The sequence below is a fragment of the Macrotis lagotis genome, chromosome 1 (assembly GCF_037893015.1).
Source record: "Macrotis lagotis isolate mMagLag1 chromosome 1, bilby.v1.9.chrom.fasta, whole genome shotgun sequence".
Lineage (NCBI taxonomy): Eukaryota > Metazoa > Chordata > Mammalia > Peramelemorphia > Peramelidae > Macrotis > Macrotis lagotis.
In genome coordinates, this window is record NC_133658.1 from 205,882,564 (window position 1) to 205,908,145 (window position 25,582).

At 38.2% G+C, this 25,582-nt stretch overlaps 1 pseudogene; it reads left to right on the forward strand.

The window, feature by feature from the left end:
- Positions 1 to 25,036, forward strand: part of LOC141521254 (annexin A5 pseudogene) — a 38,726-nt pseudogene extending 13,690 nt beyond the window's left edge.
- The last annotated feature ends 546 nt before the right edge of the window (positions 25,037 to 25,582 follow it).

Consider the following 25,582-nt stretch of genomic DNA (forward strand, 5'->3'; position numbering starts at 1 on the left):
TTTAGATTGTCAAAAGGTTAGTGTCTTGTTTCTGTCCCTTAATAGGTAGAATATGCACTTGTTAGTCCCTGGATGCTATTTCTTATTGTCCAGATTTTGCTCTTAAATTTCTGATAGCTAATCACCCTCTTTCCACCTGGAAATCCTAACTCTTTTGTTACTCGGTCTTTGTCATCTCCTTATATCTGACTATCTAGCCCTTGCTTGGATTCTGGATTCATTGCCTAATTGTAGTTTTGCTTAGTTCTTGTTTTTTCCTATACATACATATATGTATGTATGTATATATATATATATATATATATATATATTAACTGAAGATATACTAACTGAAGGAGAGAAAAATGGAAATTTTAGAACATAAGCTTCATTGTAGGTTACATAATATTCAAACCTACTGAATAACGATAAAAATATAATATGGTGGCCAGAATGAAAACTCCAAGAGTTTGCCATGCTTCATAAATTAACAAATAACAAATCCCCACAATAACAGTAGTATTCAACAAATAAACTACAGAAATTAGTGTATAAAGATATAACTTTTTCATGTCAAGATATTTAGAGAAACTTTTTTCCATATCTACAGTCCATCAAGCAAGTTGTGCCCTGAACTTAGAATAATAACTCTCCTTTTTCCTCACCCTCTGAATGACCTCATTCACTTCAAAATCTCAGAATTGCTTCCCACAAGCATTGGATAAGCTCTGAGCTTGGATAAGCACTTGCTTTTTCCATGTTCTAGATATAAAGTTCTGTTATTAATCATATGTGTCTCATTTTTATTGTTACATCTCATTGTCTGGGCTACATCTCACTATGTAGCCAAAGGTATGGAACGGTTAGGTGGTACAGTGGACTTGGAGTCAGGAGGATGGGAGTTTGAATCTGACCTCGGACACTTGACACTTATCTGTGTGACCTTGGGCATGTCCCTTAAGCCTGATTGCCTCACATCCAGGGCCATCTCCCATTGTCCTGATTGATATCTAGTCATTGGACCCAAATGGCTTTTGAGGAGAAAGTGAGGCTGGTGATTTAACACAACACCCTCTCACTCAAATTCAATTCATGTGCTTGTCATGGCATCACCTCCCTGGTGTCATTGTGTTCTTCCAGAATGAAGGAAAAACATCATCATCATTATCATAGGTATAAGTACTGAAATCTCACCAACTGCCTCTAATCCCTTCCATTAGTGGAAGGGCTCCAGAACATGTGAGTGCTTGCTTGCAATTTGTTTTCCTCAAAGAAAATATTATGAAATTTCTGTTTGATCTCTGACTCTCCTGTCTATCCTGCTCTGTTCAACTCCGGTCATTCACAAGTTAGAGTCCAGTTTCATTCCATTTGACATTCACAATAATATTATTGTGATTATTAAAATGAGATAAAAGTGTATGACCAATGCTTTTACTAGCTTTTGCAATACCATATATAAATGTATAACTGTCAAGCTCTGGCATGGGAAGCAGTGAATATATGGAGGCTCCGTAGATGAAATCAAAACTCTGTAGTAACAGCATGAGGTGCATATTGGTCCTGTCACCCTGTCTACCACTGAATATGCTGTCAATGAGCATACAGAAGATGAGCTAACATCCAGTATGTTGTTTAATTACAAAAAGCAGTCATTTTTTTCTATCTGTGCAATAGTCTGCAAAATGTTCAACATAAAAGATGTCAAGATAGCAACCTGTACCAGTATCACTTCAATCCTAACTTCATCAAAAAGGATGAATAGAATGACATTAACAATAATGATGACAGCAAACATTTATAGAGCACCCTAAGGTTCTTAAGCGCTTTATATACTTTATCTCAATGGTAGTGGGGTTGGGGGAAGGAGGGAACAAGAATTTGTTAAGTGCCAACTATATGACAGTTATTGTATAAGTGCTTTACAAGAATTATTTCATTTATTTTATATACAACATCTTATATATGTATTTTTATTACTTCTATGTTATAGATAAGGAAACTGAGACTGAGAGGGGCTAATTGACTTTCCTATGCTTCCACAGCTAATAGTAATGTAGATGCAGGCTTCAAATTCTGGTCTTTCTGTTTCTGAGTCTATTGCAATTACTTGATATATAACACCTAAAATTTTGCAATGATTTTTATATAACATATAATATCTCTTTTGGACCTCATAACCACCTTGTGAAATGCCACTAGTATTATTATGCCTCAGCCTAGGTATTACTATTAATATTATTATTATTATAACATTCACTTGGTTATATAGCTATTAAGTAACAGAAATAGAATTTGAACTCGTCTTCCTGATTGTCTAACATTCTACCCACAGTGTCATGTAACTTATTATTCTATTCTGTAATTATTTACTATTATTAATAATAATAGATCATGTTTTAGTATGCATAGCAACTTATTTAGTGCTTTCATGACCACACATCTGTGAAATAAGAAGCATAAAGTGTTATTGAGCTCACTTTAAAGAATAGGCCATAGAACTTCAGAGAAATTAAAGACTTTTCCATGGTTATGTAGCTAGTATGTGGTATAGAATTGAGTCATTAGATGACCTAAAGGATAAGAATTTTAGGCCTGTAATCAGTAATTCTTTAAGTAAAATCCAGCTTCAAATACATGTTTTCTTTGTGACCCTGGGCAAATCATTAAATTTTTGTCTGCCTGAATTTGCTCATGCATAAATGGGGATAATTGTACTTATTTCTTTGGTTTGTTGTGAGGCTAATATGAGATGATATTTACTTTGCAGAAAAGCAATAAAAGTATTACCTCTTGTTGCTGTTCTTATAGTCTAATCTTTCCTGATTTAGTCTAAAGTTCTTTTGTCAAAATTATTTCCAACTTTTCACTGATACAAGGCCCTTTCTTCTCCCCCCCCAAAAAAAGAAAGAAAAAGAAAAAAGAAAAGAAAAAAGAAAAAAATACCTTTGTTCTACCAGACGTTTAGATTTTTGAACATTCTGAGAAAGGAAAGAAAATTACTTATAAACTTATCAATCCTAATGAAGGCTTCAAAAGCAATGAGAATAAAAATTCAGTTATTGAAGGATTGATTTTTTTCTATATAAATGAAAGTTGTCCGATTTTTAATGTTTTAACTATTTCAAATGATAATCATTTAAAAATAGATTACATATTCCCCTGACTTCTTGATAGAATAGAATTTAATCTGGACAATAGAAGATATTATAAATGTTAGGTTTTTTTTTTAAATTGAGTTTATGTTGCAATAATGAATTCAGAGGTTAACATTAACCACCTATGTTATTTTGGACAAAATAATTCTCCCTGGGCTGCTCTTTTTTATTGATAAAATGAAGAGATAGGACTAAATAATCTCCAAGGACTCCTTTGCACCCTTATTCTTATGATCCTATTTAAATATATAATTCTGATTGTCTTTACATTAAATGAGGCCAGACCAAACATTACTTCTTTCTACTCTTGGTGTCATTGCCCATAATACAATCTCTCCCTACTTTGAATTTGCTACTCTTCTTTTAAGGTTTTTGCAAGGCAATGGGGTTAAGTGGCTTGCCCAAGGCCACACAACTAGGTAATTTTAAGTGTCTGAGGCAGGATTTGAACTCAGATACTCCTGACTCCTGGGCCGGCACTCTATTCACTGCACCACCTAGCCTCTCCAAATTTGCTACATTCAATCCAGTGTGAGATTAGAGCCCAGATAAGTAAATTTATTATTTTGTCAACTGCCTATATTGGAAAGTCCAAAGAAATCCTCTGGGAGTAAAGTAAATGTTCTGTATGATCTTTGATTTCTATTTTCATTGCTCAAAAACTTCTTCCCCTACCCATTTCTTAGTGAGGAAAAATTGCTTTATTATTGAGTTCCAGGTAAATGAAAGTATAACATTCTTTCTTTATTTTGGAATAATAATGATTACACTCTTATCCAAAGATCCTTCAGGATTTCTAAGACTTCCTTTTAAATATGAGATTATGACTTCCCAATACTGTTTAAGATCTTTTTTGAGTTTATAGATATTAATATTTAATTTCCATTCATTTTTTATTTCTTACCATGTTTACGTTAAGGCAAAGTTAAACATTCAAGCCGCAGGAAAGATTACATGTGTGTATGTCTGTCTCTAGCTTTCCTGATCATCTTTATTATTTATAAATAAGCTATTGAACTTCCTCAAAAGTGAATAAACACTTTCTAGGTCATCACTATGCTGGAAATTCCTCATGGTGATTTCAACCTATAGCAATATCATTTTAATAAATTATCATTATTTTGAAAATGTGAATGTTTTTCAATGAAAATATCAACAGTTTATGTACAATTTAATAGCCAATTTCATTTTGCCAAATGAAATAGGTTTAGATTTAGAATTCCTGAGTTTGACTAAGTTCAGATTGTCATGTAAATTCACCGGGTTGGATCATTTGAAAACTGAAGTACCTTTCAAAGCTAATTAATATGAAACTTTTTACGTTATGAAAAAAAGAAACTGAGGTCTTTAAGTGCTCAGTAATTTGCCTAAGTTTGCCCAACTAACGTGTAAAATTTAGATATTCACACTGAATCCACAGAGTACTGCAATTATTTCTAAGGACCTTTTCAATTTTATATCCCAGCATATGAAAACGGACCATAATCTTTGACTCTACAAGTTACTGTAGCTGAAACCTGTATGATCATCCCTTTCTGGATTTACATATTTCTGGGACAAATATCATCCTTGTGCCCTTAAAATAGCAAACTTGGAAATGAAGCCAAGACAGCAGAGAAAAGCAGGAAGTTGCCTGAAATCTCTCCAGCTTCCTTGAGAACAATATTGAATCAAGTTTTCACATGGATTTTGGAGCAACAGAATTTACAAAGGGACAGAGTAAAGCAATTTTTCATATTAAGATAATTTAGAAGACTTCAGCAAAGGACTGTCTTACTAGGGTAAAAGGGGAACTCAGCTCAACATAGACAGTGTCTGGGCAAGCCAGTATAAAAACTGTTAGCGATATCAGAGATCAGCCATGACCTCACAGTCCTGGTTCAGCAGGTCAATGTTATAGAGAAGCAGAGAAGATGTGAGGGCTCCACTCCCAGTGCAGAAGATAAAATGCCAACCCCAAAACCCAGAGCACACAGGTGCAACTAGGCTGCACTACCCTAGTACAGTGGATAACACCAGAACCTGAGGCCTCCACTGCAGAAAGTCATGACCAGATCCCTGATTCCCAGCACAAGAAGCCTGAAACAATGCCCCCAGTACACCATGAAGAGAGTTCAACTTTAGAAGTCATGAAATATATTAGAAAATCAACAAAATCCAGAAAGCAGTCCTGATCATAGAAAGCTACTAAGGTGACAGAGCAGATCAAAACACAAACTCAGAAGTGGATAGCAATATCAAAAATGCCTTTATGGAAAGCCTCAAAGGGGCATATGAATTGGTCTCAAATCCAAAAAAAGTGCTCTTAGAAGAGCTCAAAAAAGAATTTTAAAAACCATATAAGAAAGGTAAAAGAAAAATTGGGGACAGAAATGAGAGTGATGCAAGAGATAGTCAACAGTTTAGAAAAGGAAAAACAAAAATTGAGGGAGTAATATAATTCCGTTAAAAATAGAATTATATTTTAAATAATATTATTAATATGGAAATCTGTAAAGCATAGTCATATATGTATAGATAGATATAGATGGTTGGATGAATGGATGGATGGATAGCTCACTGTCAAGGGGAGGAGGAGGGAGAAAAATGTGGAACTCAAAACCTTACCAAAAAAAGGATATTTGAAAAACAATCTTTGCATATAGTTGAAATAGTAAATGAATACTTTTATTAAAATTAAAACAACAATTTACCAAATGGCAAAAATAATTCACTAAGCAACTCCTTAAAAAGTAGAATTAGTCAAATGGAAATGGAGGTACAAAAGCTAACTGAAGAAGAGAATTCCTTAAAAATTAGAATTGGATAAGTGAAAGATAATAACATTTTGAGGCTTCAATAATCAGTCAAACAAAATCAAAAAAATGAAAAAAATAGGTGAAAATGTGAAATACTTAAATGGAAAAATATCTAACTTAAAGAAACCAAATCAGGTGAAATAATTAAAAATTTTAGGACTATTTGAAAACCAAGTTTAAAAAAAAGATTCAAGTTAGCATCTTTCAAGAAATTATCAAAGAAAACTGCCTGATATTCTATAACCAGAGGGTAAAATAGACATTGAAAGAATGACTTCTTGTGATCACCTTCTGAAAGAGATTTCAAAAAGAAAACTCCAAGGAATATTGTGAACGTTCAGGAGAAAAAATATTGAAATCAACCAGAAAGAAGCAATTCTAATATTAAAGAGCCATAGTCAGGATTTGTCAGCTTCCATATTAAAGGATTGCAGTGCTTATTATAAGATATTCTGGAAGGCAAGGGTGCTTGAATTACAACCAAAAATCAACCACCCAGCAAAATTGAGCATAATCCTATGGGGGTGGGGGTGGGGTGGAGATGGACATTTAATGAAATAAGGAACTTTCAAATTTATAAGATTTTGAGACATTTGCCAATTGATAAATGGTCAGAGGACACAAAAAAGGAATTATTTCATATGAAAAGATTCAAGTTATCTTAGAATTACATGGAAATATGCTCTATATAAATTATTGATTAGAGAAATTCAAATTAAAACATCTCTAAGATATTACCTCAAACTTATCAGTTGGTTGATATGATAGAAAAGGAAAGTGATAAATGTTGGAGAAGATGTGAGAAAATTGTATTGTTGATGATCCATCCAATTTGGAACTATATACAATCAAATTTATAAAATTTATAGAACTGTGCATTACCTTTGACTCAGCAATAATATCCCAAATATATATCCCTAAATATATATCCCAAAGATATCATTAAACAGAGGAATGGACACATATGTATACAAATATGCTTAGTAGCCCTTTTAAATGTGGTAAAGAATTAGAAATAGTAGGAATGTGCATCAAATGGGTAATGGTGACTAAATTGTCGTATATATGAATGTAATGGAAAACTATTCTAAAAAACTTCGAGTCTGAATGCAGCCTGAAGCATTTTCTTTTCACTGTTTTTATCTTTCTCCTGGTATTTACCTTTTGTTCTGTTTCTTCTTTTACAACATAACTAATATGGAAATATGTTTAACATGATTTTGCATGTATAATCTGTATAGGATAGCTTGCTGTCTTGGGGAAGAGAAATGGAAGGGAGGACAGAAAAATTTATGGAACTCAAAGTCTTACATATATATATATATATTTATATGTATGTATGTGTATACATATACACATACTTATATATGCTGAAGACATCTTTGCTAGGTAAATTGTATTAGATAGACCTTGGACAATATTATAGCCATCCAGAGAAAGAAAAACAAAACAAAACAAAAACCCCCCCCAAAAACCTTCAGAATCTGTTGAACTCTCTACAATAATTATTTTTTCTATATCTCTTTCCCTTAAACCTAATTCCTCAGACCAAAAATGATTAATCTGTAGACATGTTTTTTAAAAATATGTATTTACAATGTTAACCTGACTGTTCCCTGCTGAGGGGAGGGTTTGGGAAGGGAGGGTGAAAGGGAATTTCATAGTTTAAAAATATACATATGCATATGAATCAATGCTGAAAAACTTTCATACATGTATTTGGAAAAATAAAATGTCAATGAAAGCAGTTATTGGCAAAAATAAAATAATATTAATTTTATATAAAAATAAAATCACTATTAATCAGAAAGATGCAAATTAAAACAACACATCTCATAGGTATGTGATAAACAAATGACCTTTCAACATGTGAATATTCCCTTGAATAGGGAATTTAAATCACTTGAAAAGGGATTAAATAACAAATAGGAACTGTTTTTTATTTCTATTTTATTTTATTTTATTCATTATTTATATTATTTATTCTATTTTATTTCTATTTTTTATTTCTGTTTTTATTTCTATTTTTATGATTTTAAGAGAGGAAATAAAAAGGAAGGAAAAAGGAATTCATTAGAAAAATAAAGAAGTATGACCTCATAATTAAGATTCATAAGTTGCAAAGAGAGGAATGGATTGGGGAAGATACCATTATATAAATATCACTCCTCTGAATTAACTTAAGGAGGCTTTTACACACATGCATAAATACACATAAAAATGTTTGATGTAAATATTTTAAACTTGACTTGAAAGGAGGAGGAAATTGGAAAAGGGGAAAGGGAGGCTAATGAAGGAAGATGGAATCACAAGGAAATGGTCACAAGTAAAATATATTTCACACCAGAGTGTGTTGAAATAGCTAAAAAGGGTCAATCAATCAATCAGTCAATAAGCATTTTTAAGTGTTTTATTTATTTATTGTATAGCAGAATTACTTGGTTACAAAGCAAAGGGAAAAAAGTCCCTGCTTTCAAGGAGCTCATAGTTTAATGGAGGAAACCTATATGAAAATAACTATTTAAAAACACTATCAGGACAGCTAGGTGGCACAGCTAGGAGAGATCACTGGCCCTGGAGACAGGAGTACATGAGTTCAAATAAGACCCCATACACTTAATAATTACCTATCTATGTGATCTTGGGCAAGTCATTCAATCCCATTGCCTTGCAAAAAAATAAATAAGTAAGCAAGCAAGCAAGCAAAATAAACAAACAAACAAACAAATAAATAAATAAACAAACAAACAAACAAATAAATAAATCACTATACAGGATAAATTGGAGTTAATCAGCAGAGGTCAGATAATTTTTGACAAGGAAGAATTCTGAAAGACTTCATGTAGAAGGAATTTCTTTTTCTTTCTTTCTTTTTTTTTTTTTTTGCAAGGCAAATGGGGTTAAGTGGCTTGCCCAAGACCACACAGCTAGGTAATTATTAAGTGTCTGAGTTCAGATTCAGGTACTTCTGACTCTAGGGCCAGTGCTTTATCCACTGTGCCACCTAGACACCCTGTAGAAGGAATTTCAATTGGAACCTGAAAGAAACCAGAAAGATTAGTAGATAAATATGATAAAGGAGAAGTAATTTATTCCCTTCTTCCTAAAAAGAAGGCATTTATTTAGTATCTAAGAACACTTTTCATACATTCCCTAATTTGACCCTCACAAATCATTTGGGAGCAGGCAGTGTTATGATTTCATTTTATAGTTAAATAAACTGGGACAAAGAATTCAATGGACTAGCTCCATCTCAGGTCCGGGTCTCCATCCACTATGCCCATTTAATATGGGAAAGGAAGTGATTTCAAGTATTTGAGATTTTGAAAATATTCTGAGTAGGGAGATAGCAAGTCTTGTTTAGATGAGAGTAAAATAAATCTGAGAGGAAAGGTAAGCAATAAGAAGATTCAAAAGGAAGGGGGGTTATAGAAAGCTTTGTATATCAAACAGAGAATTTTATATTTGATACTAGTCTAATAAGGAGAGAAGGTAAATACATGTTGAGGAAACCTGTGATTTAGGACATTTATTTGATAGATAGCTGGAGCAACGACTGGAGTGAGGACAATTTGTAAGCAGGAAAACTAATAAGGAGGCTATTGCAATAATATAGACATGAAATGATGCATGGCATAAATAAGAGTGCTGGCCATGTTAGAGGAGAGAAGGGGGAATATGATGAGAAAAGAATCAAGGATGTATTAATATTTTGAGCCTGCTTGACTGGGAGAAATGTGGTACCCATCACAGAAATCCAGGAAGGAAGACTTTGAATGAACAATCAGACATAGTAGAAACAGAAATAGGAGAGAATAGGATGGGGAGGGGGCCCAGAAAGAAGAGAATCTCAAGGAGAAGAATATCTCAAAGAGAAGAAGGCAATCTGCAGTATCAGAAAATGTGAAGAGGTCAAGATGAATGAAGACTGAGAAATTTAAGAGTGAAAAGAATGGAAGTGGCGGTTTTGATTGCAGAAAGTGTTCTCAAGGAATTTTGTCTCAAAAGGGAGGAGAGATGAAGAGCAATAGCCAGTAAGGATGGTTTGATCAACTGAGGAATTTTTGAGGATGAGAGAGACAGGAACAGGTGGGAGGCAATAGGAAAGAAATAAGTAAACAATGAAACGTTGAAGACTGTTGAAAAATCAGGGATGAACAAAAGGGAAACATGATAGATAAGAAATAATGGAATGGGTCATTTAATGAATGTAGTGAATAATGCATTGGAATGGAGAAGGGTCATCTCTTCATGTGAAAGGCAAATTAATTATATATTTCATATATCTAGAGATTAGACAGATAGATAGGTTTATAGTTAGATACTAAAAGGAAGTAAAATAAGAACAAGAGTCAGTGATTGGGATTGAGTAAAGGGAAGAGAGGAGTCACTGAGAAGTAGAGTAGACTGCTTCAATTACAGTTACAATATTCTTTCTTCATCACTTTCTTTATGCAAAGCGAACTTTGGTGTGCATTTGGTGGGGGACGGTACAGGACAAAACAGGAAATAATAATAAGGAATAATAGATAAGATAACTAAAATCATAACTGAATATTCATGAGATGAACTAATCAATAAAATAGGGATGAAAACAGAATGAATTAAAAGGAAAAATTGTTTTTTGTATGTATGTGAGTGTGAGTTTGTCAAAAAATGCATTAGACATAAATATACAGAATTAAAAGAAGGGTCAGAAAATGGAATAATCATTTTCTTCAATGCCGGGGTTTTATTTACAACACCGGCTTCTTTATGCTAGTCCGTCCTCTTACTCACCAGTCCAACGCGTGATGAGTCTTCGGGGTACCTCCGGCCCCCACTCTTTGATGGGGGAAGAACCAGACAGAGCGCCTGAGGTGGATAATGAGTCTTTATTCTTCTGTGATCACATCCCGCTCCCGCCCAACCTCTCAGCAGACACTTTTATCCCCTCTGTCCTCCCTCCCATGAACTCTTACCCAATGAGGGGCCGAGTTCTGTAACATTCCCTTATAAGGTGATTATGTTTCCCCCGCTAAGCGACCGCCAAGCCTCTTCCCCCAGCCCCCAACATCTCCCCCTTTCTGTTTTACAAGGTTATCACTTGGTGTGACCTTAAGCGGTGCTGAGGTTAGCCTTAAGTGGTGTCATTTCTACTGGCCTCTGATAGCCGGGGGCGAGGAACCCTGTCTTAGGTCATCTCCTTCAACCCAGGACCTTGCCCGTCCTAGGCGCCCGACACCCTCAGGGCCTGTCTTAGGTGGCTGGGTTAGGAGAGGTTGCCCGTCTTGGGGTTTACCTTGTCTTACCCCTAGGTGTCACATGTCATGCATGGCAGCTAGCCAGACTTGGGGATCCTCCCCCGTCTCCATGGCCATGAAGGCTTTCTGAGTAAGAAGCATATAGCCCCTCTGTCGCCTAGCTAGGCGGCAGAAACAGACAACAAGTAGGGTGATTCCCAGAATCAGCGTCCTTGTTCACCCTCAAGGGGGTATCCTCCCGCCATCTGGCAATCCCTCCATGGTATGGGATCCTCGATGTCTTCCCCTGTGGCCACACATGAGGGGCCCCACCAAGGAATCGTGAAGTCCCGTTGAGTTTGATTCACCAGGGGTCGCCAACCCAGAAGGCCTCGGAGCTGGGTCCCCTTTTTTTTTTTTTTTTTTTTTTTGTTTGTCCCTGCTGGGCTGACAGTCGTCTGCGGGAAAAGGCCGACGCAGGGGTCAGTCGGGGCAGTGCTATAGTTAAAATCGTTCTGCCCTGTGGAGTTGAAGTTCCAGGACCGATTTTCTTCCCCGATGTCGAAACATAGGGAGTTGTTCAGGTCCCAGCAGAAGGAGTTCTGGACCGGTGCTTCAGCGGGGTCCATATATGCAGAAGGGAGCCCCATCGATGTATTGGTCACTAGCAGGCGAGGGTAGATCGGGGAGTTCCGTGCTACCGGAAGGGGAGAGGGAATAACTCGGAGTATTCCCCATGTCGGATTTCCTTCAGATGGAGCACCTCCAAGGATCCCTACGACGATCAGAAGGCCTGAAAAAGGAAGAAATTCCTCTCACCCCCGTAGGGTTGGGCATTAATCAAGGTCTCTTATCTTGTAAACAGGGAGCCATCTTTCTGGCTCTTCTATCTTATCCTCGGGATGAAATGACAGGTGGCCCTGTCTTCTGTTCTTTACCGTTACAGGGCCATGCCAACCTCCCTCTTCATCTCTCCACATGACTTTAGAGCCTGGTAGGGCCTTGGTGGGAGAGGGCAGGAGCGTTGGTTCTTTCTTAGCATGTCCTTTTGGGGAGAAAAATCTCTGGGCAGCTGTAGTGCCGTCATCCCTGACTTGTAGGAAATTCATGGTAAATAGTACCTGAGACAGGTCTAAATGGGTCAGTGACCTGCCAACTCCCCCTTTCTGTTTAAAGAGCGTAGTTTTGAGTGTGCGATTTGCTCTTTCTACCAAAGCTTGGCCAGTGGGATTGTAAGGGATCCCGGTGGAATGGGAAATGGAAAATTCTTTGCAAAAGGAAGCAAAGGCTCTCGAGGTGTAGGCGGGCCCATTATCGGTTTTGATAGGCGAGGGGACGCCTAAGACAGCCATCTGGGCATATAGATGTGAGAGAACGTGTTTAAACCGCTTCTCCTGGCTGTAGAGAGGCGAAGGTGAAGGAGGAGAAGGTGTCCACCGAGACATGGATGTACTTACGACCCAGGTGAGTAATGTCCATCTGCCAAAGAGCATTGGGGCCGTCCCCACGTGGGTTAGACCCCTCCGCGGGGAGGGCTTGTCTAAAGGGAGCACAAGAAGTGCAGGAGTGCACAATTTGGCGAGCCTCCTCCCGGGGAATGCTGTATAGGCGCCGGAGCGACCTGGATGACAAGTGATACTTACCATGTGCCAGCTGGGCAGGTGTGGACAGGTTTAACAAGAGAGCCCTATCTGCCTCCGCATTGCCCTGGAATATGGGGCCGGTGGAAGAAACGTGAGAGCGCACGTGAAGAACAAACAGGGGGGTGGTTTCTATCACGGAGGGAGGATTGCAGCTGTATAAGGAGTGGGCTAATGGAAGAAGTCGAGGAAATGAAGGCATCTTCTAAACGAGGGATTAGCATGGCACAATACATACTGTCAGTAATAAGGTTAAAAGGGGTGTCTCTGTAGAGACGGAAAGCCTGAAGTATAGCATATAGTTCATTCTTCTGAGTGGAGTCAAAGGGGGTATCAAAAATCCAGGTGGCGGGTCTAGCAGGGTCATGGACCACAGCACGGCCCAACCTGGTAGCGTCAGTGAAGACATTAGGGCCGGTCACTGGTTCTGGGGACACTAGAGGGCGCGGGCGGGAAAGGTGCAGTTCAGCGAACACTCTAACCACGGGAGGTGGCATGAGTCTGGTCTGAGAGAGGGTAGTCAGGACAGTGGCCCAAGCGATAGATCTATCAACTAGCGAGTGGGTCACCTCCTCTGGGAGGGTAAAGTTGAGGACAGGCAAGAGGCCAAAGAGACGCTGGCATTGCTCTGAGGCCTGAAGGCAAAATAAGGCCAGGGCCTCCCACCGGTCCCGGATGATGCTCTTAGTGGTCCGGGGGTATAGCCATTCAAGGCATCCATGTCTCTGGAATAAACATCCCCAGCCAAGGGAACTGTCCCCCAGTGTGTGGAAGAGGACAGGCGACTTCGGGTCGTATTGAACCAAGAAGGAAGAGGTTCTGCGGAAAATTTCCGAGAGCGCCTGTCTTGCCTGGGGGGTCCAACTTCTAGGGGATGACAGATGGGAGTCGCCTTTAAGGACATCATATAGAGGTTGCATTAAGGAGGATGGGAGGGGCATAGCGGGACGCAGCCACTGTATGGCGCCAACAAGCCTCTGAAAATCATTAAGAGTAGTGTATCCCTCGACGTTGATCGGAGGAAGTGCCCTACTAATCTTTCCCGGAAAAATCCTATGCCCCAAGTAATCATAGGGGAAATCCATCTGTACCTTTTCCGGGGCTATGTGAAGCCCCTTCTTGCGGAGGACATGGGTGGTGCGTTGCAAGCAAGCCCGAGCCCCCGTCACAGAAGGTGCTGCAATCAAGATATCATCCATGTAATGTAGGAGCATGCAATTCGGGAATTCTTTTCTGATAGGATGTAGCAGAGTATCCATGTAAAGCTGGCACAGGGTGGGGCTATTGGCCATTCCCTGCGGTAGGACGGTGAACTGATAACGTTTACTGGGGGCTTGGAAATTGATCGCGGGGAGGGAAAAGGCAAATTTTTCTTTGTCCTCCGGGTGGAGGGGAATGCTATAGAAGCAGTCTTTAACATCAATCACTATAATAGTCCACCCTTGTGGGACTGCAGTGGGCATAGGGAGACCAGGTTGGAGGGTCCCCATGGGTACCATGTTGGCATTTACTGCCCGAAGATCAATCAACATTCTCCAACTCCCCCCTTTCTTTTTTATGACAAAGACGGGGGAGTTATACGGGCTAAGGGACGGTTCCACTTTGTTCTCGCGCAGGAGGGTCATTACTATGTCTGTGAGGGCGATGAGCTTTTCTTTTGTCAGGGGCCACTGCTCAACCCAAATAGGTTTCTTATTAATCCATGTTATTCTGGGGGAAAAGCTCATCTCTAGAGTGGCCCCAATTAATTTCCCCGCAGGCTATCAGGGGTGGCAAGTGTCAGGTTAAGCTGGCTCAAGATGTCTCTACCCCATAATGCATAAGGGAGGTCGGGTAGGCACAGTGGGGTGAAGAGTCCAGATTCTTCCAAAGCTGACCACCGTAAGGCGTGTGCTGCTTTCATGGCAGATCTATTGCCCCCCACCCCCGTCACTGCTTGAGGGCTCTGTAGGAGTGGCCACTCGGGCCTCCACTGTCCCCTATTTATGACAGAGCAATCGGCTCCAGTGTCAATTATCCCTTCGAGCTTCTGATTTTCCACCGTGACGGTTAACAGTGGTCGCCCAGAGCTGACCGGGTGGACCCAGTTCACATGAGCGGGAGGGGCCCGCAAGGGCAGCGCCTTTCCCACCTCTTGGCCCTGTTTTACCAAGGTGGGAAAGGGGTGGGGGTTTGTGACCCTTACGGATGTGGGACTTCCGGGACCAAAAATGACCTGGGTATGGGTGACTAAGTCCACACATCTCTCAGCCCCTGTGATGAGCGCTGGGAAAGTAGTTAGCTCGATGGGAATCATCGAGGTTTCCCAAGGCCCGATCTCTCTCTGCTGTGTCCCTTCTCTATAGTCAACCCTCACGGGGATAGTCACAGTGATGGGGCCGCTGTCTTCGAGCACGGGGTGGGGGGGGGGGGGGGGGGGGGGCCGCAGCCAGGCCCCTCCCTTTCCCTTTCCCCGACTTCCCTTTGGATCGGCAGAACCTGGCTATGTGACCTGGCTTTCCACAGGAATAACAGGTCGGAACTGAAGTGGAGGGGGGCCGCTGCCTGCACTGTGCTTTGAGGTGCCCTGGCTTTCCGCACCCAAAACAGGTGGGTCTCACCTGCATACCACGAAGGGCGGTCAGGAGGCTATCCTCCCGGTTCTCCATGGCAGTCATTAAGGCCTGAATTGAATCCTCGCTGGGCATGTCCAGCAATTTGTCAACAATTTCTTCTAATGAAGCGTCGGGGGGAAGGCTGCTAATGGCTGCGATCCCTTTGGGGCGAAGTCCCTCTTTAATCAATTGTCTCATAAGTAGATCAGATCCCGGGGTGTCTCCCATTATACGAGTCACTGTCTCTTTAACCTCGTTCACAAATGAGAGGGGTGTCTGATCTGCTCTCTGCTTCAGCCCAACCAACTTCTGTGTGGCTCTCCCCCCTTTCATGGCTCCAATCTTATCCCAAGCTGCAACATGTGTTTCTTTAACAGTCTCTAGCTCAAACTGGCCATACTGGGCCTGAACAGCAGGGTCAGTATAGGCTCCAGTTCCACACAGGAGGTCAATGGCTAAATCCAGGGGAGTATAACCCCGGGATTTTGCCAGCTTAGAGGCCTCTCTGCGGGCCTGAGCCTTAAAAGCTAAATATAAGGAGGCATCCAGGCACGCGGCTGCAATTTCGTCAAAGTCAGCAGGGGTCCAAGGGTGCGTAGCGAAGAGGTTTTGCATCAGTCTTTTTACATAAGGGGAGCTTGGGCCGTATTTAGTCACGGCCTCCTTAAGTTCCTTAAGCATCTTAAAAGGGACAGGGCGGTAGTCTCGGGCTCCGGTAAGGGGGTCCGTAAATACCGGGTAGAGGCCCCAGTCATCCCAGTCCACCTCCTCCCCTTTCTCTATTGCTATGGAGGCACTCGCGGCAAGTAGGCCGGATGGGCGGAGCCCTTGAGGGGATCTCTGAAGGGCGGACAAGGAACACGGGGGATTTTTTGCCTCTGTTTCCTGGCTGGGCCGCCAAGCCTGGGGCGCGGCAGCTGTCCAATCAGCGCGGACTCCTCCCTCCTCGTCAGCAGCCTCCCGGTCCCACCTACTCACGCTCCTCTTCCTGCCACCCCCTGAGGACTGTTTGCACCCCTCCCTTCCCGCGCTCGGAAACTTCCGGCCCTGAATCTCTAAGTGTGCCACATTCATCGCCCTCCCCCTTTTCTTTCTGTCTCGGTAAGGAGGGGCATGCGGCATTTTCTTCTCCCTGGGGGCCCCTTGTTCCCCCATTGTTTCTTCTAAGTTCCTCCCACGGATACAGGGGAGGGGGTGGCCTTCCCTCTTCCTCTGAGCTCTCTGAATCCGATCCCGCCAACGAGCTACCCACCTGAGTGCTGATTGTTCGTGCCAAAGTCACCTTCTGGGGATGCAGGGCTGCATCCACTATCTTATACACTGTAAAATCCTCAGGGGTCAGTTTTCCCGGGCAGGTGTCATCATAGGAGGCCATCTGCTGCCCTACCACCTTCCATTTATCTGGTTGGATCCCACTATGTTGCACCCAAGGGCAGATGTTCCAGATATTCTCAACAAAAGCACGGCACGTCTTGATAGGTAATTTACAGCCATGCTTAGCGCAGAGTTTATAAAGCTGCGCTGCAACAACCCCTTTCTCCTCCGGCTGAAAGGCGGGAATACTATTCCGGCCCCCCATGCTGTCTACTAGCCGAGGCTGCAATCCTAACAGGTGGCAGAACTGGAAAATTCCCGTTCGGCAAAAGAGAAGGAGGCAGCAGGGCACAATCAGACAGGCCAGCACGGCAAGGAGCGTGATTAGAGCGGAAAGAGAAAGGGAAGAGAAAGGAAGCATAGTCAACACAGTAGGGATATGTCCTTCAGGCAATATCTGAGAGTAAACGCCCTCTCCTTCCTCCCGGTTGGAAACGACCGAGGCTGTCTAGAGAATCCGACCAGCGGATTCAGACGTTCCCTAGCAAAATCAGGTCCCTGTTCCGGGAGCCACTTGCCGGGGTTTTATTTACAACGCCGGCTTCTTTATGCTAGTCCGTCCTCTTACTCACCAGTCCAACGCATGATGAGTCTTCGGGGTACCTCCGGCCCCCACTCTTTGATGGGGGAAGAACCAGACAGAGCGCCTGAGGTGGATAATGAGTCTTTATTCTTCTGTGATCACATCCCGCTCCCCCCAACCTCTCAGCAGACACTTTTATCCCTTCTGTCCTCCCTCCCATGAACTCTTACCCAATGAGGGGCCGAGTTCTGTAACATTCCCTTATAAGGTGATTATGTTTCACCCGCTAAGCGACCACCAAGCCTCTTCCCCCCGCCCCCAACACTTCAACAATAAAATATAAAAATGGATATGATTAAAAGACCTGGTATCATTTTCTAAACAGGAAATCTATATTATTCTTAAAGGTACCAGATTATAATATTATCAATATTTTATAATATACAATTCAATATGCTATAAACTGACCAAGTAACATAGGATAAAAGTACTTTAAAAAACTAATCAAATTATAGAAAAAAGAGGCAGAAAATTACAATATTTATGATTTGAAAGGATTTACCTTAGATCTTGAGAAATATAAGAAAAAGATTAGCAAGAAAGAAGTAAAAACATATATAGAATTTTAGAAAAGTTAGACTGGTAAATTGATAACTTACCTAGTGGTTACTGAAGAGAAACAAAGGAATATACACATTTCTCAGGAGTACAAGTTACCTTCACAAAAATTGAACATATATTATGGCATAAAACCCTCACAAACAGATATAAAAAATAAAAATGTCAAACATCCTTTGGTCACAATAGAAAAAATATATTATAATCAATAATAAAACTGTGAGAAATTAATTTAATATAAAAGTTTAGAGATTTTACAACATAATCGCAAAGAATTATTTGGTTTAAGGAATGTGTTTAGAAAATCATCATTGAGAGCAATATGAAACTATGTCCAGAGATCAATAAAACTAATCATACCCTTTGACTCAGTTATACCAATACTAGGCCTATATCCAGAAGAAATCATAAAAAATGTGAAAAGTCCCACATGTTCCAAAATATTCCTAGCAGCTCTTTTGTAGTGGCAAAGTATTAGAAACTGAGGAGATGCCCATCAATTTGGCAGTGAGCAATTTATGGTATATGAATATTATGGAGTACTGTGAGTACTGTTTTTTTTTTGTAAGGCAATGGGGTTAAGTCACTTGCCCAAGGTCACACAGTTAGGCAATTATTAAATGTCTGAGGGCAGATTTGCATATGCATGTGAATGGATGTTGAACAAATTTCATAACATGTAATTGGAAAAATAAAATATCAATTGTAAAAAAAGAAAAAAATCATAAAATTTACAACAATGGGACAGAATGTAAAAATATTTTTGATACAGCCAAGGTAATCCTTCTTTAGGGGGAAACATTATTATTAAACAGTATGATCAGCAAAAGAGAAAAAGAATTTGGGCATATACCTAAAAAACCCCAAGTAGAAGAATAGTTAAAAAAATAATTAAATATTCAAAATTTTAAAAAAAGTTTTAAAAGTCAAAGGAAAAAAGTCATTGAATTGATAAATAACTGTAGGAGCTATTTATAAGATTTTAGTAAAATAAAAAATACAAATGTCTAATTTTAAAAAAGAGAGAATTAAATTGCAAATGCCAAAAAGAGAAAACAAAGGGAACTCAAAACCAATGAATCGGAAATAAGAGGAAATTATTAGAAATTCAAAAATTAAACCAGAAAATACAAATTAAAAAAATAATTAAATTCTGAGAATATGATAGAGTAGTTCAGAAATTTACAGGCTGTCCATATTTTCCTCCAGAGAGAAAATTGCCTAGTGATGAACACAGAGTAGCAAAAATAAAGGTTAAGCAGTTTTTCTCATAAGTCTTAGGACCTAAGAATCTTGTATCTCCAGCAGCTGAAGTTTGGTCTAGAAGAAGATTAGATATCTTAAACCTACTCTACTGAATTAACCCTGAGAAGAAGCAGGTTAGGCCTCAAAAAATTTCACCTCACTTGACTCAAGAAATCTTACCTTAGCAACTTTTACCTCATGAACTTTTGCCTCACAAAACATAATGAAGCCAATTAAAAATAAAAATAACTAAACAAAGGAAAAAGAATAAGCTCATTGACAGCTACTTTGTAGGAAAAGAAGATGGGTTTATATTCAGAGGAGGATATTGAAATTTTTTAAAAAAGTCATTTCTGTCCTAAAGATTAATCTCAATTGATCACAAGTCCCCAAACAAATCTTGATAGAACTTTGTGAGGAATTTAAAAATCAAATAAAAGAGAATGATGGGAAATAAGAAAAACAAAACAAAACAAAAGCAGTTCAAGAAAAGTATGAAAGTAAAATCCAATTAGAAAAAGAGATTAAAAAAATCTTAAAGAAGAAAACATGTCCTTCAAAACTAGATTGAGCATTATAAGAAAAAATAGAAAATCTAAAGTGTTTCAATAAAATAAAAAACAACTGATCTGGAAAACAGAGCAAAGAGAGAGAAATATAAAATTTGTCAGACTATGTGAAAATTACAATAAAAGCAAATCTGAATATAATATCATAAGAAAATAATATGAAAAAAATCATGATATTCTAGAATGAGAAGGAAAAGTAGAGCTAAAACAACATACACCAATAACCACCTGAAAGAAATTCTAGAATGAAAATTTATAGGAACATAATAGCCAAGTTTGAAATTTCGAGTATAAAGAGAAAATATTGGAAGCAACAAGAAAAAAATGTGTGTTTGTATATATATATATATATATATATATATATATATATATATATATATATATATATATATATATTACAGAAAAGCATTCAGGAATTCACAAGACATAACAGGTTCTATACTAAAAAAAACATAGGTCTTGTAACATATACTTTGTAGAGCAAAGAAGTTCTTCCAATAAAGGTGAGTATGATACTGAACAAGAAAAAAAAAAGTATATTTAATGAACTGAAAAAGTTTCAGGTATTTGTACAAATGTCCCAGAACTCAATGCTAAATTAAATATAAAAGATCCAGAATAAATATAAGGAAATCATTAAAGGCATATAAGGGATTATCTAATTTCATATCGTTATCTATTGATACATGAAAATATGCATTCATTTTCATTCATACATTATGTAATTATATTAATGTCAATAGTATTCTTAAAAGTATTATAATAATGTAAATTAAAAGAAAAGTTGGGACTGAGTTGCATATGTTAAGGTGATTACAGAAAACAAAATTGTGTAGGAAAAAATAAACAGGAACAAATATCTCATAATAACATATAAGGGAAGAACTATAATACAGGGAAACAGATTGGGATGGAGAGCTGGTAATGTTAAAATTTTAATTTGGTTTGAAGAGGAAGTAATGAATTCATCTGATGATGTTTACAGGTCTTCTAAGCTTCTAGAGAGATGAGAAAACTAGTGAATAAAATTAGTGAGGGATTTTTAGAAGGCGATTACAGATTAAGATAAAGTAGGTGAGATGAATAAATAAGTGAAGAATTTTTAGAGGTTGAATAAAATAAGGAATAAGATGGTAATAAGATAAAATAAAAGAACAAAGTTAAGGAAATGGATAGAATTTTAGATAAACCAGATATGATAGCTATCTAGATAGAATTAAATGAAATTAAATGGAACCCAATACACTTTTTAAAGCTGCTCATGATAGCTTTACAATGACTGGTCACATGAATACATAAATATTTTTAGTTAAAAGCAGAAAAGGCTAAAAATATCCTTTTCAGTTCATACAACAATAACTATTAAATTTATTAAGAGATCCAAGAAGCACATTAAAAGCTAATTGAAATTAAATCAGATTTAAATAACTGGGCAAATATCAACTGCTCATGGATAGGGAGAGCTAAGATAATAAAAATGACAATTCTACCAAAACTAAACTATCTGTTTAGTGCCCTACCAATCAAAATTCCAAAAAAAATACTTTAATGAGTTAGAAAAAATTGTAAGTAAATTCATATGGAGAAATAAAAAAGTCAAGAATTGCCAGGAGCTTAATGAAAAAAAAAATGCAAATGAAGGTGGCTTAGCACTACCCGATCTAAAATTATATAATAAAGCATCAATCATCCAAACTGTTTGGTATTGGCTAAGAAATAGAGTGGTGGACCAGTGGAATAGACTAGGTGTAAAAGCAGAAGAGGAGTATAGTAATCTGCTGTTTGATAGACCCAAAGAGTCCAGCCACTGGGATAAAAACTCCCTCTGATAAAAACTGCTGGGATAATTAGAAGTTACTATGGAAGAAACTTATATTAGACCAACACCTCACACCCCTTACCAAGATAAGATCCAAATGGTTACAGGACATAGACATAAAAAACAATACTATAAGCAAATTAGAAGATCAAGGACTAGTCTCCCTGTCAGATCTATGGAAAGGGGAACAGTTTATGACTAAGGAAGAGTTGGAGAACCTCACCAAAAACCAATTAGATGATTTTGATTACATTAAATTAAAAAGCTTTTGCACAGATAAAACCAATGTAATCAAGATCAAAAGAAAAGTAGTAAATTGGGAAACAATCTTTACAATTAATGATTCTGACAAAGGACTCTTTTCTAAAATATACAGAGAACTGAGTCATATTTTTAAAACAAAAAGCCATTCCCCAATTGACAAATGGTCAAAGGATATGCAAAGGCAATTTACAGATGAGGAGATCAAAGCAATCCATAGCCATATGAAAAAATGCTCTAAATCATTAATTATTAGAGAAATGCAAATTAAAGCTTCTCTGAGGTACCACCTCACACCTCTCAGATTGGCCAGTATGACCAGGAAGGATAATGATCATTGTTGGAAGGGACATGGGAAATCTGGGACACTATTACACTCTTGGTGGAGCTGTGAACTCATCCAACCCTTCTGGAGAGCTATTTGGAACTATGCCCAAAGGGCACCAAAAATGTGCATACCCTTTGACCCAGCAATACCACTACTGGGTTTATACCCTGAAGAGATGAGAAAAAAGGGTAAAATCATTACTTGTACAAAAATATTTATAGCCGCCCTGTTTGTGGTGGCAAAGCATTGGAAATCCAGTAAATGTCCTTCAATTGGGGAATGGCTTAGCAAACTGTGGTATATGTATGTCATGGGACACTATTTTCTATTAGAAACCAGGAGGGATGGGATTTCAGAGAAACCTGGAGGGATTTGCATGAACTGATGCTGAGTGAGATGAGCAGAACCAGAAAAACACTGTACACCCTATCAGCAACATGGGAGTGATGTTCAACCTTGAAGGACTTGCTCATTCCATCAGTGCAACAATTGGGAACAATTTTGGGCTGTCTGCAAAGGAGAGTACCATCTGTATCCGGATAAGGAGCTTTGGAGTTTGAACAAAGTACAAGGACTATTCCCTTTAATTTGGAAAAAAAACCCAGATATCTTATTGTCTGATCTGGTTACCTCTGAGAATACTGTTCTCTTTAAGGATATGATTTCTCTCTCATCACACCCAATTTGGATCAAGGTACAACATGGAAACAAAGTAAAGACTGATGGAGTGCTATCTGTGGGGTGGGGGTGGGGGGAGGGAAGCAAGATTGGGAGAAAATTGCAAAACTCAAATAATATCTTTAATAAAAAAAAGCTAATTGAAGATTAAACAAACCAATCTTAATGAATGAGTGGTTTAAAGAATAAATCATAGAAACAATTTCATTTAAGAGAATGATAATTGAGACAACATACTGAAATCTACAGAAATAGCAAAGCAGTGTTTAAGGAAGACATATTTTTAATGCTTATATATCAATAAAATAGAGAAAGAGCAGGGATATGACTTGGATATGCAATTAAAAACAACAAAAAAGAACAAATTAAAATACCAATTAAACTCTAAGTTAGAAATCCCAAAAATTAAAGGTGAGATCATTAAAACTTACTTAAAAAATTAAATCAATAAATAAAACTAGGAATTTTTTCATGAAAATAAAGAAACAAACAAGGAGATTCCGTGAGCTGTGGCTGCAGAGTGGATGAACTTTGGTCCTCCTCTGCTGCCCCAAGTAGCTCCTCTCCTGTTCCTCCCTCCTGCTGCTGCAGATGCATCTGGCATCCCAATCAAGTCCAGAGTAGCCCCACCAGGCCCCAGGCACATGTGACAAGCAGACACTAAGGATCCTGTAAACCTTTTTCCTGAATCTCAGAAACCAACATCACAATCAGACACAGTTACAACCTTCCATGGGTTTTACAACAGAGCTCATGCTGAAAGCAATGAAGGGACTTGGTGTTGATGAAGAAAGCTGCCTAACTCTCTTCACAGCTAAAAGCAATACTCAGAACCAAGAAATCACAGTAGAATTTATTTAGTTTTTATTTTTATTCATATTTTCTTTTTCCAATTACATTTAATGAAAGTTTTTTCAACATTCATCCTTATGCACATGTATATTTTCAATTTATAAAATTTTCTCCTGCCCTCCCTTCCCAACCCCCTCCCCCTCAGCAGTAAACAGTCAAGTTAACATTGTACATACAGATTTTACAGATTAGTCATTTTAGGGAAAGAAAACATCAGATAATTTTTATAAAGTGTTCATCAGATTCTGAAGAGTTTTGCTTTGTGTTGATTTGTTTTGCTTCCTCTGGATAGGGATAACATTGTCCACAGTCAATCTAACAGAGTTGCCCTACCTTTTGAATTGCTGTGAGGAGATTCTTCCATCAAGACTGATCATCTCACAATATTGTTATTGATGTGTACAGTGTTCTCTTGGTTCTGCTTCTTTCACTCAGCATCAGATCCTGTAACTCATTCCATGTTTCTCTAGGGTCTGACCATTTATGATTTCCTATAGAGAACAATAATATTCATAATATTCATGTATCATAACTTGTTTAGCCATTCTTCAATTGATGGACATCCACTCAGTTTCCAATCCTTTGCCTCTATTATAGTGGCACTTAAAACTTCTTTTTTTGATAGGAATCTTCTGAATGACTGAAATTAGACCTGACTGGGAAACCCATAATGTTCAAAATGATTTGATGTAATGAACCAGGCTTTATTGATGCCTATGAACGGAACCATTCCCTGAAGGAAGCTGGGATAAACTAAAAAATATAGCTAAAATTCTAGCATCCTGAAGTCTTGAAGAATCAGTGAGAAACAACAAACAAGCTTATGAAGAAGCATATGGATCCAGATTGGAGGATTATGTCATTGGGAATATGTCTGAATCTCTACAAAATACCAAGCAATACTGATGATTCTTCCACAGGCTAATCAAGATTCTGATGATGGAATTATTACCAGATGCTTAGGATCTGCTTCAAGCTGGGGAACTGAAATGGGATGAAGAAAAGTTTAGCACCATTTAGGAAATATGCAAGGTGTCCTATTTAAAAAGGGTAATTGATAATTATATGACAATATTAGTATTTGAAGATTGAAGAATTCATTGACCACAAAACCTTTAGTCATCTAGAACAGTTGCTTCTTCATATTATAAAGTCTGCCCAAAGTCTACCTGCCTACCAACCCAAGATGTTCTACTAGGCCATGAAGTGACTTGGAAATGATAATCACACTTTCATAAGAATCATAATTTTCAGGAGTGAAAAAACCCTTTTTAATATCAGAAAAGAATTTAGAAATAACTTTTCAAATTCTCTTTTTGATGATATCTCTGGATCCTATAAGAGAGTCTTCTTATTACTTTGTGGTGGAGATGACTGATCTATCTTCCTGGAAGAAAACTTCTTCCTCTGTGTCTGCCTCCCATTGCTTTGTCAGTTGCCTTTCCATTTAGCCTCATGTTAATGCTTTCTGTATTGTCTTATTCATCCCTACATGCTAAAGACTGACACCTAGGAGAAAGCATGTTGAACAAGTGATTGTTGGGTTTCCTTCTGATTGTCACATTGAGGTTTCCCTACTTCATTGACTTTGGAATCACAGAGCACTCTTCAGGGGCAAAAAAATATCTCTAGTCCTTTGTTACCAGGTTTAGAACCTGACTTCTGTACACTATCGTCATGTTATCATATGATTAAAAAAGGAAATATCTATTAAAATAAAATGAAAAAAGAAAAAACAAACAAAATATATAAACAAATGCTTAATTTGATTGAAAATGAGAGAGAAAAATCAAATTACTAGATCAAAAGCAAAAAGGTTAATATGCCACCAAAGAAAATGAAATTAATTGTAAGGAGTTATTTTTCCCAAATAATGCTAATAAATAAGACAAGTGAAATGGGAGCATATTTACAAAATTATCAA